We start from the raw sequence: 17,130 nt of genomic DNA, 5'->3' as shown, positions 1-17,130 counted from the left end.
GCGCCCTGGCCGGCACGGTGCGCGGCGAGGTACAAACTTCCTAGCGCAATGCCCGGGGCCACCCCTCCCCCAAGCCCGCACTCCAGCCGCGACCGCGGCGAAGCAGCGCCGCCTCGCCTCTCTCCCAGCGGGCGCGGGAGGCGGTGCCGTCCAGGGAACGGAGCTGGCAGAAAGGAGTCACCGCTTCCGTCAAAAGGGAGGGAAAACGGAGCGGTAACAACCGCCCGCAGCCACCTGGCGGCACCTCTGCGCTGCTGTACCGTGTGACCCCGTACCTCCGCCCCGCCAGAACGCTGACGGTCTTAAAGTCCTCGTGTGACCGAGTCCTTCTGAGCCAGTACTGACAGTGTCGCGGACAAGCTTTCACAAGCCGAAGAATCGGGCAACAAGGTAACAACAAGGTGCTCGGTTCTCGGGCTTGTGAAAGCTTCTGACTAAATGCTCAACAGCTGCTTTTTTGAAACTGCCTGAAAGCCTATCTGCTAATAAGAAAGTCGTGCTGTTTTCGTTCAGTCCACCTTAAAACCTTTTGAATACTCTTCTGTTTGTAAATCTGAGATATACTGTTTACAACTAAAGTACCATTGAGGGTGGAAAGGCAGGGTTTGCCACAGTTGTTTTTGCTACTGTCCCCATGAAAGTAGGGCGGAAATGTTCTTGGCTGCTTTAGGTTAAAGCCTCTGGCTTTAGAGCCCTTGTCGGATGACATTTGTGCATGTGTGTTCAGTCCTATCCGTACAGATGCAGAGGGCTGTCAGCAGTAGCCAGCATTCATTCTCCAATAATGGGACTATTTTGAAACACTGTATTGACAGTGACTCTGTATGAAGGTTAAGAAATACATGGTGTTGTTTGCAAGAAATTATGAACCACGCTGGTCTTCTGTATACGGCCCTACTCAGGAGGCTGCATGCAGTAATCACTAACGCCCAGAAATGTTTTCACTGAAATACGCTCCTGAAATCTGTAAGTAGTTTGAAAAAAAAAGTGCATAGGAAATGGATCATTTGCTGTTACACTGACTAAAAAAATAACCAAGATACATCTACAGCAAACATAAACTGCTGTTTTTCCTAATTTTCTTTTTGTAACATGTTAAAAAAAATAATTTCAGCAGACTGTTTAGTTATAGATAAACTGCAAGTGGTAGTGATCCTTTCTGTGCTTTTGAGTTGGTACAAACCAGCAATATTTTGTGATACGTGGCTATGTGTCTAGTAGTGCTCCAATAATACAAAGTGGTATCCCACATTAAGTAGTAGTATCCAAATTCTGAAGACATATGTGATAATTCTGCAAAACCCTATCATAAGCCTTACAAAAGGGCTGTAAATACTTTAGCATCTGGGCAAGTTTGATTAAAATATATTGCAATATACAAAGCATTTGCTCTAAACCCCACAGAAGTCCTGTGGTAAATGTCTGGAACTATTCTTCCATACACACACAGAGTGTCAAAATCCCATAGTTAACTGAATAGTACCTTATTTCTAGAGGGCCAATCTGATCTTAGTAGATTTCTTTGTAAAATTAAAAGTAGTTGTTGAAAGTGAAGATTTGCCCTTCATCTTCCTTAAGTAAACCAGTTAACATAGACTAAACAAGAAAAATATGATATTATGGTGTTGTGAAAGATAAATGTATATCTGCAAACAGCACTGGTTATGGTCTGTTCCAAATTAAATCTATAGCAGTTAAGCTATTTCCGTGGGAAAGGGAATAGAGCGTAAATGTAAAAGACTATGTTTTCACAGCAGTCTAGACTTCTCTCTAAGTGTCAGCAATGCTGGCCCACACATTCCTGCCATCCCATTCCTTGCCTTTTGCTAGCTCCAGTGCTTGTCAGACTGTTCCCTTAGTCATTTCTCTGTATTCAGTCAGCAGAAAACTAACCTGACAAAAAACCAAGCAATTTCTGCTGACTTACTGTGCTGAGTCCCCGGAGAACTAGAGGTGCCGCAAGGGAGACGGAGGCACTCAGGAGCGGGAGTTTTATGTTGCCATTTATTTCAGAGTGCTCAGGAACATACAGTCTTTGGTGAGCAATTTGCTTAACTATAAACTCAACTATAATAGACTAAGCGCTATTTCAAGTTTGCTAACAAGCAGCTCTGTTAATGGGAGTATTGATACTATCTCAATCAGTAACTTAGTTGCTACTGATGGCTGAAGTATTCATGCATATGGCCTTCAGCCAATCTAAGCTAATTTTTAAAATGCTGTCTTTAAGTTATTGCAGCTTTCTGGAAGTCATAAAAAAGCTATGGGTATGAATTATGAATATGTCTTTCAATACTCTTTTCCACACATTCAAAATCAATTACTTTGTCAAAGATGTATGAATTTGCTAGCAGCTAGTTCTTTCAATCCAGTCATCCAACACAAATATTAAAAGACATAGAACGATGTAACATAATATATGTAACATTTCTGATAAATTTTTAATGTTGGTTCATATTTTTTGGAAAGGAGGTTTTTCATGTTTGATTTTTTCTTTATTTCATCATCCTGCTGTTAAAACAACGTTGAATATTCCTATTATTCTGCCTGGATAATATTTGACATTGAGGGGGTTACTTTAAAAAGAAATTAACAAGAACTGGTAATAGAGTAAAAAAACCTAAGCAGAAGGGAGCACTGATCATGTATTAGAAGTTATTGTCCAGAACTTATGTACACACCACTGTTCTTTACAGTTTATGGAATGTTGCATTTGGTAATATTTGCAGTTTCTACTCCTACTCATAAAATGCAAAATACTATTGTTGATGTTAAAGCGGTCAGGGAGTGTACCATGCATAGATGCACAGATAAACAGTTTCAGTTTGGAAGTATTTTGATCACAAACATTACAAAAGACAGCAGTTTATCTGACAGTGCAGTGAAAATTATGGTAATTCATTGTACCTGCAGCCCACAGAATGAGAAGAAATCGTTGTGCAAAATCCTTTATAGTGCTGTGATTAGAATCCTAAAAGCTTTAGTATAAATAGATAATCAGAGCATTTTTCTAGCCTGATCTGATTGCTATTTTTACTTTTTTATTTAAATGTTGTGAATTACAACCACCACCAGATGACAGTGTTGTTGGAGATTATGACTATGCCTTTGCAGAGTCACTGTCAGTATTACAAATGCAAAACTATACCAAAAATGGGATAAAAGTTTAAAAACATTCGGGTCAGGGAACTGACTAAACCCAAAGTTTCTATGTCTGCTGTATGATCCTTTTGTGTACAAAGTATAAGCTGCTCTAAGTAATTGCTGGGTATCAAATATTAAATTTCTTTACCATGTGCCTGACTTCATATCAAACAGTCTATGCTATTTATTTGTGCATTCATATATTCATCTGTAGTGCCCAGATCTCAGTTAAGGTAAATGGAGGAAAAAGGTTCATTAACAGGCATTTGAATAAAGATGGTGAGTGACGTGAGGGAAAAGTCAGATATGTGAGTGTGTTCAAAATGCACAAGGCTATGAAAAGAGCAAGAGCACTGTCTCAAAAAAAATTGAAAGGTAACCTAAAAGCCCCAATTGTTTACACTGGGAAGCCAAGAGGAATTAACTCGCTTCAGAGAGAAGAAAAGCTGACAGGCACTCCTCCTCTGCACCTTGGGAGGGAACACAATCTCTCTGCTCTAGTGGGAAAATTGTTCAGAGATCACATTTCATGCCATATACCTCTCTTTCCAAAAGTACAAAGTGCAAGCTTGGCCACTGAAGAAAGACTATTAAGAACCACTGCAGTAAACTGGCTCACTAGAGACATCTTTTTTTGAATGGGAATATTTAAAAGTGAGTGACGGGATTTGATCCTTCAAGAGTCTGACTTTCCTAAAACAAAGATTTTAATTTTATCAATACCTTGTTAAGTGGTGTTTCTCTTCTGCTTTGTCTAGAGTGTCAAAAACCTTTCTCCTAACTTCTATTTTACTTAAATGTACCTTTAAAAACTCTGAATGCCAAGAAAACAGAGCCAACAGTGCTATAAAACGGCAATCGTTTTTATCAATAGTGATGCTAATCATGAGTTTGATTTTAAATTAGCCAGCACCAGATGCTCACTTGAGTACTTTTATTCTTATTTCTGTAATCACAGTGTAAATAAAAAAAAAAATCAAATCTATATGGGTAGGGACCTTGTATCTAAGAAGAGACAATAACTTGCTCCTGAAGACAGATTCCTCAGGAGAGAGGAATGGCTTGATTTTGAGGAGACTTGGGATCTATTCCCAGATCTCCCAGTGCCCTCGTCACCCACGGTGGGCAAGCTATTTTGCATCTCAGTGCTTCTATTGATATTTTAATGAATAGTGATCCTACCCAATTTCCTGCAAACACATCTTTAGTCTTTCTCTTATCTTGCCCACCTGGTGATAGAAAGGTGAAAGAAATGACTGCATATTTAGGTGCTTTTTAAGAATACTGAGATACACATTCTTAAATCACAACTGGGACTGCTGGGATTTTTCTGAGTCTGTGATAATATTTGCCCCTTAAAAACTATCATTAAGAAACAGCAAATGATTTTACTTAATAATTTCTAGTCAGCAGGGCTAAAAATACATGCAAAGATATTGAGACAGTGAGTTGGGAAGACCTAAAAAACCGCCTAATATGTGTGATTCCTTTAGCTAAAGTGCAGAACATCTAAAACCACATCACTGGAGATGCTGTACCCAGCAGAATTCACAGCTGAGAGAAGTCACTAAGTCATAGCATAACAGATTCTTAAAGAAATGTACTTAATAACATTTGCAAGAGTCAAGGTAAGGAGCTATTTCAAGGAGAATCAGGAAGTATTTTTTCCCAATTACAATACTGTCTAATTTGGTAGGTCATTAAGGAAAATATTCACTTTCCTTCTGAGGCCATCAGATTTATGAAACTGATGGATGCAGAATACAGAAAACAGCAATTTAGGAATAATTAAACTAATTCCCAGCATCACAGTTCCTAGAATATACAAAATAAAGCAAATACATATTTTTCTTCTGTGATTGCACACAGCCATTATGTATAAAAGCACAAAGACAACAGTTTTATGTAGCTAGATTTATCAATTAGTGCTTGAATTCAAGACACATCTATAAGAACACTCAAGCAGTTTCAGATTAGGAACTTGTCAGCATTTAAGATAATATCCTAATACTGCTATATTGTTGTTTGAGTATTAGCATACTCAATTCCCTACTACTCATACTTTTCAATTAAATGTTTTGGAGGGCAATGTTTCTCATCCTTCTTAACTCCCCTTTCTAGCTCCTAGGATTTACTACAAGCTTTGCCACCCACTGAGTAGGGTGGAGTATCTGGTTGAAGAGACCAAGGGCTTTAGGCTTGAAATTTCTTTCATGCCTGACTTCTCAATAACAGGCATAAGGCACTTCTACATAAAAAGTCACTTGCCTTTCAGTTGAAAGTAGTGAATACTTCATCACCTCTGCTGAACTACTACAAAAGCACAGTTACTATTCAGTATTGGTTTGCATACATTATCTGACTTTCTTGAGGAGCTTTAGAAACAAATGTGTGGTAAATCTGATGGCATGACCATAAAATACAGATAATTTCACAGGTGAACAAAGTGAGTTCTGGAAGACTCAAGAGACTGCACAGCAACTTAGTGATAGATATGGGATTGAAACATGGACCATTTGATACTGTTCTCAGATTTATAATTTAAAATATTTTTAAACCTTTGGTCTAGCAGACACCGTTATGTAACTGCATACATACATAATGAAAAGAGATGCTTCCCTTGCTGCATTCTTATGCCATTTCATCATTTCTAGGAGCTCACCTGTACATAAAGATGACATGCTGACATGCCTCCTTTTTATTATCCCCCTTGTCTGCAAAGCAACACTGCAAATGCAGAATCTTGAGATGTGAGAATCTTTGATTTGAAAAAGGTATTATTTAAAAGGGAAGCAATTAGCAAACTGCTCAGAATGCTCCAACTATGATTTTGCATCTTCATCTCTTAACAAGCACTATTTCAAATTAAACTCAGATTCTAATAATCTGTTCTCTGTCAGACTTTCTCACCTTATTTTGTCATTTTGATTCCACACTCCTCTCTCACATGTGAAGTCTTTCCCTGCTTATATGGAAAAGGCCAGAGACATTGGGTTAAGAAATATAAGGTACAGCTCACAGAATAGTTATGTTTCATTATTAATATAAAATATACCACCTTGATTTGCTAATATAAAATATTCCTTATTGATGAGTGCATCTATTAAAATGGATCACATACTTTCTAAATAGCAAGGTTTTCCAACTATCCAAAATAAACTCTGATGCCTGTAATTGAAGTAGTACAATGCTATGCTTACAGAAGGGAAGAAAAAAACCTTTAAAAAAAAAGGCTTATCACCACAAAACAGTGACAAGTCTTCAAGTGAGTATTTCCTCTGATAGTTTCCTTCAAACCACCTGGACTTTTCCATGGCTCTGAAAGGGGAAGGGAGTTTAACCTACGGGTTGCAATTATACAGCTAAATTTATAATAAATGCAATATGAACTCAAACTATTCTATCATGAAAAACTAGGCTGACCTCAACTTGTCCTGCAGCACCTGAAACTTCATTTGGAATAAGACCTTTGGGAGATAAGAGAGATGCTGCATTGACGGGGACAGCCACAGTATTAAATTGCATTCAGTATGTTTGGTCAGACAGAGGCCATAATCAAAAAGTTTAGCTCAAGAAAGATACTAGAAATTCTACACATTTGTACGTAGAGCAAACTAGCCTGGCATAAAAAGAACAAGACAACTGTATCATTTATTACTCTGTCTGGCTAAATTAAAGGATTTCAAGCAATTTTTTTTAATATTTCCATCACTGCCAGGTCCTTCTTATGAAACCAGGAACTGTATCGTGAGCTTCCCATTCTGATTTAGCAGTGCTTTGCGTGCAGCCAAAGAAACTCAGAGTTATAATGTTTACTAAAGAATTTACAGAATGATTTTTACTCTGTGACTCTTTTTTATTAAACACATGTAATAATATTTCTTCACAGAAGTGCTACTCTGAATTATTTACCAGAGATGAAGACCAGACCTGCTCAGGCAGGGAGGCCTGCTATGGCTACTTGAGTCAGAATACACAGAACTCCTGGAAACACCAAGATATAATTCTATCTCCTACTGGTAGTGACTAGAATAGTGTTATTTAGTCTTTGATTTCCAAGAGTAAAGTGTCATGTATTGTTCTTCTATTATCCTACCTTATTCTGTTCATCCCTATAACCACTAAAAATAGCTAGAAATGTTATTTCTACATCATGTAACTCTCTAGACCTCTATTCACTTCTTTCTTCAATATAAACTGCCATGATCCAAAGCACCAAGATAATTTTGCAGTTGGTACACCAAAACAAGAGAAAAAAATGGTTATGGTGAGAAAAAGTGTTACTAACAGTTAAAATTTCATAATTATACTATAAAATGCACACAAATACTTAGAAGGAAGGCATAACTTCCTTTTGGCTCTGTTCAGCTACTGGAAGAAAGATAATTCTTCACATGCTGTCATAATGCATTAACCAGCATCACATTATTATATAATTCTTGTTCAAAATGAATCATGCAGTGTTTTCTTCTCTTCCTCCATGTACTAAAAATTGTTTTAAGTTAATCTAATTAGGCACAATATGAAGACTCATACATTCGTTAATTTTATTATTTCAAAGTACTTTTCTGGATATTTCATTCTTTATAGCCTAGTGGTCCAAAATTTTGCTAGTCCATTAGGGACAAATACTAAGCAAGTAACATGCAGCTTTTCTTCTTTCTCTGTTACAACCTTTTAATTTCTTATAGCTATAAACAATGTCAGAAAGTTGCATTGGGTAATATGGTACCCACAAGCCACAGGGGGTTTGGAGTCTTCTGGTGTAGTCTATTTAACATGTACTCAAGCGAGAGCTTGATTATGAAGGTATGAAGGTTATGTATAGGGAGGTAACATTATGAAATAACACTATGAATGAGGCTACTTTAGCTTCTGTGGTGTTGGTAATCTAGAGTACACAGTGTATACTTTTAAAACATTCTCTTGCTGCCATCACCTTACAGCCTGCAAACCTGCCATGAAACTAGTGAGCAGTTTTAGAAGTGACTTCTCTTACCTAAGCAGCATGAAATACTTCAGAATCAAGTATTCAGAATTAAGGTGCTATTCTCCGGAGTTCAAAAGAGAAATTGCTGCTTCCAGACAATACCTAGTTTCCAAAAAGCAAACTGGAAAAGCAGACATCACACAGGTAAACACAATGGTTGCTCAACATAAGCCTCAGAGCAAAGAAAACAGAGGTGATAGGTCGCAAACACAACTCAGAGCAGATACATGAACAGTCTTGAAATACTCTTTGTCCAAAAGCAAGTAAAATTTCTTAATTTTAAGTTCAAAGATTTGCACTTTTTTGAATGCACTTTTGTGGGGTTTTAGCACTGATTTTCATATACATAAATCCAGTTGCATCATTCACGCAGAGATGCCCCAAGAAGATAAAAGCAGAAAAGATCAAGTGAAAAGCTTTGTTATATGGTGCAAAGAAAATAATAAATGGATAGAGAGCTACCACTGCGGACAAGAAATTTAACTATTATGAAATAAAATCCATTAATGAAAACTGGAATTTTACTTCTAGATAATGAAACTAATTTAATTTCTGCTGTAGTGGAAGACTTTTGTTCTTTTGTTCATTTAGTCTAACAATAAGACTGCTCAAAGGTGAAGGCTGCTCAAAGATAGAAATACTGAAGGCACAGAAAACTGAGGTTTGCCTCCAGTGTTTCCAGAGCATATGGATTTTAGGAAGGGAGGGAGAAGAATGTAAATACTGAATACACTTAAGAGGTTTGATGGAAATTAAATGCTTCAAGAATGAGAAACTTGTCAAGTACATGAGTTAACACAGTATTTATAGTTTTTAAATAAAAACTATTAATTGTTTGCTTTTTAACATGATCTTCTGGCTGTTTTATTTTAAACACTTAAATATTTTTTTGTTTGGTGACATATTTGGAAATAGGGAAAAGTATAAATACTGAAAATATAAACTTCTAAGAGAATTCAAACATGGAACTCAAAATCAGACCTCACAGTGCAAAGACAGAAGAGAAAAAGGATCAGAAAATGGCATCACTGTAGAGATGACAGCACAGTATTGAGAAGTGAGAGCAGTGGTACTGCTAAGGATAGCAAGTATCAGGTCTTCAGTACACCAGTATAAAAACCTTCACATCTTTGTGATCCTGACCTACCAAGTGCTTTTACTACAACAATCTGCAGCAAGAACCTGCTAGCAAGAGGCTGTGAACACCAGCAGCTTTCATCAGCTGATCAAACAGCTTATACTTTTGCACCTACTTCTCTCTCTTCTTACCTCTACTATACCCCTGCAAACTCCATTCCTTTGTCTTCTCTGTGCTAAACCAGGGAGTTCTCAGTCCTGGGTTTCAGTCAGCTGCCTGGCTTAGGGTGGAGAGCAGTTGCTTCCCAGGTGGGCATCCAGGAACACCTGCACTGCACCCTCACGGCTGGGGCACCCGACAGCCCATGGTGCCTCCCACCAGCCGCTGACCTTGCACAGACTTAGCACCATGCCAGTCGTGCGCTGGTGTCAGAGCTGCTAGGTGAGCCACTGGCGTTACTTTCCAGGCTGGATGTTGGACTCTGAACCCTTATTTGACATTATCAAAGGAATAATTTCAAATTAAAACCCTCTGGATTTGTCACAGAATTTCCAGGCAAAACCCTCACATTTCTCATATTAACCTAGCATGGACAAAGGAAGAAGTAAAATAGTTTAGTTCAGTTTTGCACTTCCATCCTATATTAAATTGCCCAAAAACAGTCAGTAAGTAAAACAATTATAACTCAGATGAGTTTCAATTCTATGTCTCCCTTACAACTTTTTTCTTGGTCTCAATAATATCTGGGATAACTTTTTACAGAACATCTAGTAGCCCTTCTGGATCCTACTCATTTAAAACTGACAAATATGAACAAGTACAACCTTCAAATAGCTAATTTGAAATATTTTACTGTTTTTCTGCTTCCAGCATGAAAGCAATTTATTTTTTTTTTGCCCTGAGGCCTTTTTTTTTTTAAGAAAAGGTGTGCATGTTTTATCAGTAACAACATGTAGATGGGAAGCCACTTTTTTTCCTGTTCTAGGTCATACTGGAGACATTACTTCTACACTTACTGATGACAAATTACAAGGAACACAACAACTACTATGTAGTTTCAATCAACCTGATTATGTTTAGAAAGCAGTTATCATCCTACAGGTTATATTTGGTACCATCTTTTACAAGCAACTCGGCCAACATAAAAAAGTAGATAAACGCAGATGCAGAACTGGCTGTTCTAAAAATATGCATGGCTGTCTTGCTTACCAGGAATTGACTGAATTGAATTTATGTCCCTCAGGAAACAGGCAAAGCTTGAAAAGTCAGCACACATCTTACTTACACTGGTCTGGTGACTATTTAATTTTTTTTCTCAAAGGTTTTGAAGCAAAGCAGACATGGAGAGTTAGAAGTGTGACATCTTTAGTGAAGCATGAAATGGTTATTTAAGTAATTGCTTGTCATTAGACACTGGGACCTGTCTGAGATTCCATTTAGCCTCCATTAGTTTTAATATTTAATTTATTAGTTTATGATGTTCTAATCTATTATATATATAAAACCAAAAGTTACAATTTCTGTTGGTGATTTGAAGGATTCTTAAATTGGTGGATTAACCCATTCTGTTGTTATTAACAGATTCTAAAAGTATTTGTTTTCAGTCTTAAGTGATTAAATCAGCTGATGTAGATAATAAAGTAGCAAAGCTAAGTTGTTGCATAAAAGCTTAAGGCATGGTTCAAAGTATAGCTTTATTCTGAAAAATTCCTATAAAAACAGTATGAAAAAAATCCGTATTTGTTGTGCCTTGCTTCTGACACCAGATATGCTTTCTGCAGTCATGCAGAGAGATAGGGTAGGGTGGGTGTTTCGGGGGTTTTGGGTCTTCTACAAGAAAATTGCCAGGCATAGAAAACAAACCTTGGCTCCTTTAATCACCCGGCATTATTTTTTGCTTTCATCTCACTTCCTGTAACAATGGTTTTCCCTGCCAAACAGTGTTCTCATTACAGTTGTGTAATCCCATTTTTTAAAGGTATGCCCTTGGTGACATCTGTGCAAGCTGAGCTCAGGTTGCATAAGTAACCAACTGTCTCTCTTAAGTGGATGCTAATAAACAAGTCTGCACAAGTAACTATAATCCAGTTTGTGTATGCTCCCCCTCACTTATTTAGCTGAGCTGGTCAAATAGTAAGTGTGCAAAATATTCACGCATGAATCATCACAAAAGTTAACTGGCTTTCCTTTCAAATCCTACAGAAATGTTGAACAAGACTGTCCTGTCACTTTTCAGAATTAAATCATGCCTGGAAGTAGAATTGTCCAGTATATACTGAGAGTGACATTGCTTGCTTTTATAGTGCTTTTACATTTGCTCAGCCTAGAAACAGTTGAAGACACATTCTTTCACTTGCATCATCTAAAGCTTTGTTTACTCTGTTTCAATTGGTTTGACCTTTGCTAATACAATTCGAGAAGTCTCACAGAGTTGCATAGGTGTAATTTAGGATGTCCGTTAGCAATCATGATTATTTGCAAGATCATCTTAATAACTCCTGAAAAGTCAAAACCTCAGCAATTGCAAATAATCTTTTCTTGTTCATGAATCAAATACAGAATTCTACAACAATAAAGTTTATTTTAGATCAAAACACGTTACATACAGAAACATGAATATTTGCTTTTTACTGCTAGCTCACAAAGGTTGAGCTGCCATAATCCCCAGAAGATTCAACATGAAGTACACAAAGAGAAATTTGCTACAAAAATCTAAGTAATCAAGTATGTTCAAGCTCTAAAATGCATTGTACATTTAAAAGAATACTATCAATTTAATTTAGTTTAATTAATTTGTTTTAAGTATTTTCATATTATATATTCACTTTTTACTTTGGCCAGTTTGAATGTTACAACCAGACATCTGGAGTCTCCTGGTAGCTTCATTCTCTAGTTGAAGAGAAGATCTGCATATTGCCATAAGAAAGACTAAAGAGGGATATGCTGTATTAAAATTCTATATAAAGTAAATTATTAAATTAAAAACAAAATTCATCAGGTTAAGCTTTACGGGCAAGTAGAACATGGTTTAAACTGTATTTATTTTAAATTAATCATTATGAACATTTCTGTGAACTTTTCACATTTTTCTTCTCCCTTATTGATACCTAGTGTTTGAATTCTGTTAACACTGCATTTCTCTAAAATGTTCAGAATAGAGACTCACCTTTAAAAAAAAAACACACAAAAAACCCCAACAAACACTTGTACAGCATGATAGACCTAAAATTTCAAGCATTTGAGGTATTATCTGCTCTAACATGACCTGGTAAAGCCGGTTTTGCCCTAGATCTTAGGTGCATGTACCTTACAGAAAAATATTACTTAATTCCCAGCTTTCTGATTTTCAATTCAGCAAATAGTATTATTAAACCCAATCTGCTTAAGTGGAACGGGCTGTTTCTCTCAGGAGTGCTGAGCATCCATAGCTGCCATTGCCAGTGACTGCTCAGGCGCTGTAAAATAACTGGACCAGAAGTGATGGTGATTAAGCCTACAAAGAAGGTAGTAGTAAAATCAACTAACATTTACAAAATCCTTCTTGGGGATATATAGCACATAAAGAATAGATCATGGCTTCACACTGAGTTTTCCAGAAGGACCTTAGCATAGGAATTTATCAATATTTCTATATTTATAGAACAGAACATAAAGACATTTAGCATTACATCTGTCAGGTCTGGAAGGATGATGATACTTGGATCTCTAGTTGTTATTACAATGGAATAATAAAGTTCTATAAGAAAATTAAATATATTGCTATGTCTTACATAAACACTTTCAAAGTAAAACTTTAATTTTTAAATTATTTTTTTCCAGAATATAGTTTCACTTTTTCTTTACAAATAAGAAGGTTTCTCACAAACTCCTAGTCCAAAAACCTTGTTAAGATATTTCATAATTTATCTACATCTACCTGGGATTGATTGAAATAACACATCTTCCCCTTAATTCTTACTAACAAGCTGATATTGGGACACTGTTCAGAGCACTCCAGTGCTTAAAATTTTGCTATATTAACAATAATACTAATCCATAGCAATTAAGAAAAAGAATCTTCCTATAAACACACTCTAAACATAAACCAAATTATTCTAGTGCTTATTTCTGAAAGACTTTAAAAAAAGGCAAATGCAAAACCAAACCAACCAACCAACCAGAAAATTACTAAAACAGTGAAAATAAAAATCTAGAAAGTGGGGAGCATTCTGTTTTCAAGTGTTTGGTCAATTACCTAACTTGTGTTAAAACAGAAGTTTTCTACAAAAGATTGCATTTACCTGGATGTCTAGATTTTGGGGAAAACATTGGAATACAAATTTTTCAGTTAGCTCTTCCCAAAGCTATTCAACAGTCAGTCTAACCTTTTCCCTGCTGAGGATGCAATGGATCTGAACCAAAACAACTCATGCAATTCTGCTGCTGGATAGCACCAATCCCCATCAAAATGCATATGTATAGACATAATTCCTACTGTGCCCTACAGATTTTTGCAGTGCTAAAATAAATCAGGTAAAGGGAAAAACTAAATCTCACTGATTCTGCGGCTACCTAGCAATATCAGAAATTTTCTAGTCTACATTAACCCCTACAAGAACAGCTGAGAAATGTGCATATCCCCACACCAAGCAGACAAAGATTTTGAATGCTTGTTTTATCTCCACTACATGGTAAACATTATCTATATGCAAAAACCTTACATAGAAAGCCTGATAATAGTACCCCAATGAATTCTACGAAAGATTTAAATAAAGAATTTCCTGATTATGTTCAGCATACAGTCTGCATGCATTCTGCTTTATAACTATTTCAAATATTTTCTTTAAAGTCTTAAATTGTTTCCCTTCATTTAAAGTTAAGTCATGCAACCGTTTACTTATTGCTTTGAATGTGACTGAAAAGCAACATTACTTTGAATAATGCCAAGTACTTCAACAGAACTGGTACTGCGTACTTTTAGAGATCTTTTGACTGTGCCACAGAATTACTGCTTCTTTTGCTCTATTTACTTTTCCTGTAACTAAAAATATATTCTACTAGTCTAGTAATTTAATTTTAAACTGCCCAGTCTCTGTTTATCTAACTTTTATACTTAACTTAGGATGTAAACTATCTGATTGTTATAGTTCCCCAGACCTTATATTTTGTAGATACATTCTGAGTTCTTATAATTTCAGAGTTAAAAAACTGGTGCAGAGAAGATCACATACAAAAGATCATCCAAGGAAGGCAATGCATCTTTTTTGCTTCTTTTCCTCTTGAAATTTTAAAACACATATAAATGCTGGAATTGAAAACATTAATATGTGTCTGTGTATCTGATGACATAAATGTACCTTTAGCAGAAATTAAACTCTTAAGAAAAGGTCGGGGAGGACAGGACTAAAAGGGCCTGCAGAAGCTCCTATAAGCACATCCAATAACTGTTTTGAAAAGCAAAACAAAAAATCAAGGAAAACTTGTTCCCTACATTACAAAAGCAGTTTGCACTTATTTTACCATATAGGCACACAAAGCTGATTTTCCACTTGTCACAAGTGAGTACTATAACACTCCTTTTTGTGGGGAGGGGGTAACAAGCAATTACTAACAACACTGAGAATCTCCAAAAGAGAGAGAGCTGGGGAAAAAAATTATGTTCAATTGTGCCAAATGAATTGCTGAGTGATGGTATCTGACCTGAGGAGAGATAAACAACTGGAAAGTAAGAGCACAAAATGTAGAGAGAAATAAGTCAATGGATGTGGTTAGAACTTCTTAAAATGCTCCTAAACCAATCAGTCTCCATTAGTAAACCAATCTAGCATTTAAACTAATAGATGGAAGTTATTCTTTCCAAAAAGGGAGGGTGGCAGGGGTGAGAGGGAGAGAGAGAATAGGGAGGCTACATTACAGAAAATATATGGAATGACATTAGGGATTAAGTTACACTATAATCTTACATGTGTGCCATCAGTTTTACATTCTTAACCAGAAGGTGCAATACTCACTAAACAAAAGATTCATGGGAAGATTAGAAATGTTAAAAAGTGGGATAAAACAACCCAAAGATATTCAGAACGGCCCAAATAGCAAACATTGCAGAAAAAACACATTTTTTCTCTCATAGAAGCTGTTACAGTGACAAAATCTCTTTACAACTGTATACAATTTATTGCAGGAAGTTGACATTGTTGAAAGTATTCCATATAACTGATATACAGATTCATCCTAGATATACTTTCTTAAGTGACAATCACTCCAGAAAAAACTAAGATTTCACCCATGGATTGCCTCAACTGAGCAAAACAGTTTTAGAGAGAGATTTTCAGAGAAAAGGGAAAGGAGAGAGTAAAGCAGCAAGTTCAATTACATATGGCAAGGGATCTATACTAACCTACTGTATAAGAAGACAAGAGTGAAGAGAAAAAATATTCAAAGGCACATCCAGTGATACCTCCTTTATTCATTTACTTATTTTAAGCAGAAATTGATTATTATTAGAGCAAGTTTTATAGTAGCTTCACTAATAATTTGATCAAGGAGTATTCATAAATTATTGTATATTTTGTAACTGCAGTCATTTCATAGCAAAAGTTCAAACATAACTTTCATTTTCTGGCTTCTAAATGAAGGTTTATAATGAAACTACATATAACCTGACCATTTAGTTACTCATTAATGTGTCTGAACTCAGAATTGCTACTGTGACATCCTGTACCACTGCCTGTTCTAACTGTGCACTGCTTTTCAGCCAAGTAAACAACTGTTCTTTCAAGTGACAAAAATGCATGTCTGCTCTAAAGGAGACATTTCGCTGTATCATTACAGAAAAATGTTAAATCTGTGATATTAAAAGACTAATGGTATAAAAATATCAACACTTCATCATAGAAAAATGTACATATGATTGAAAAAAAAAATTGCTCTTTATATACATTAACAGAGAATCATCCCCTGCAGACCTGAGACATCCCACATTTCAGAAGATTCTATGCAAACCCTCTACTCAAGAGTGAACAAAAGACTACTCCCACTAGCTGGGCCAAACGAAAATGACCCAAGCTGTTTTTAATGAAGATTCTCCAAAAAGCCCAGACAATCAGTAAGTGAGCCCTTCTGCAAGAATAAACATCAAATAAAAATGAAGATTTTAAACTGGTAATTTTTGTTGGTGTTTTCTACAGATGGTCCATGAGAAACTTTCTACTTCATCTCCCTCCAGTGAGATCATCTTTAACTACAGAAATCAATGTGATGTTAAAAATAAGCATGGCGAGGCTATGCTGTATGATGAGCTGAGGAAAAAGATAGAGACAGTGTAGGGTTTCTCACATGGAAAATTATAAAGTACTGATGAAACACAATAAAGTTGTTTTACATTTACTTTAATAGATTTAATTCACTCGCATGTCCCTTTTTCTTTACTTTATGTACATCCACTTGGGCTTATTTTAGTAAGACATTTGAACTCTGTCAAGGACTCTGGTGCATGGGTTTGAGTCTTATCATTTTAACAGTGCTTCTTCATTCCCGTGCGATTTCTAACATACAAAATGCCATCTCCTCTAATCATCTCTACACTCTTAGAGGCACTCTGCACTTAATGACAGAGGTGTTGAAAAGCAAACTATTACAGATCTGATCCCAAGTGTATCTCATAGCAGAATCTCAGCAAGTTTCACGACTGTTAGTTGGGGTTTTTTTGTATAAATTGGAATATATGTAACGGTATAGTTATTTCTTTCTTTTCTGTATATTATCCTTAGGGACTGTGACGGTTGCATATATTCCAGTTTTGACAGTACAGAAGTCGTGTTTGGGCCAGTAGAAGATAAGCCGCAAATGTTTGCATTGGATTTTTACCCATGCCCCCTGCCTGGCACCCACCCACGTAAGCCTTGCGAAGCGCCGGTGTGCCGTGTGTGCCCTGCGGGCA

General features: G+C 36.3%; 1 long non-coding RNA gene across 2 annotated transcripts; it reads left to right on the top strand.

Annotated features, from left to right (window-relative positions):
- The first annotated feature begins 27 nt into the window (after positions 1–27).
- On the top strand, positions 28–17,079 carry LOC127476197 (uncharacterized). Of its 2 annotated transcripts, none has more exons than XR_007906506.1 (3): positions 28–390; positions 16,138–16,296; positions 16,961–17,079. It is a non-coding gene; the product is annotated as an uncharacterized LOC127476197 (long non-coding RNA). The 2 variants fall into 2 exon arrangements; XR_007906505.1 differs by lacking the exon at positions 16,961–17,079 and adding an exon at positions 16,379–16,596 and having other exon boundaries at positions 30–390.
- The last annotated feature ends 51 nt before the right edge of the window (positions 17,080–17,130 follow it).

The sequence above is a fragment of the Manacus candei genome, unplaced genomic scaffold, assembly GCF_025592945.1.
Source record: "Manacus candei isolate 608988 ecotype Guabito, Panama unplaced genomic scaffold, ASM2559294v1 h1tg000049l, whole genome shotgun sequence".
NCBI lineage: Eukaryota > Metazoa > Chordata > Aves > Passeriformes > Pipridae > Manacus > Manacus candei.
Note: the sequence above shows the minus strand (reverse complement) of the source record. Positions and strands in the feature narration are given on the sequence as shown.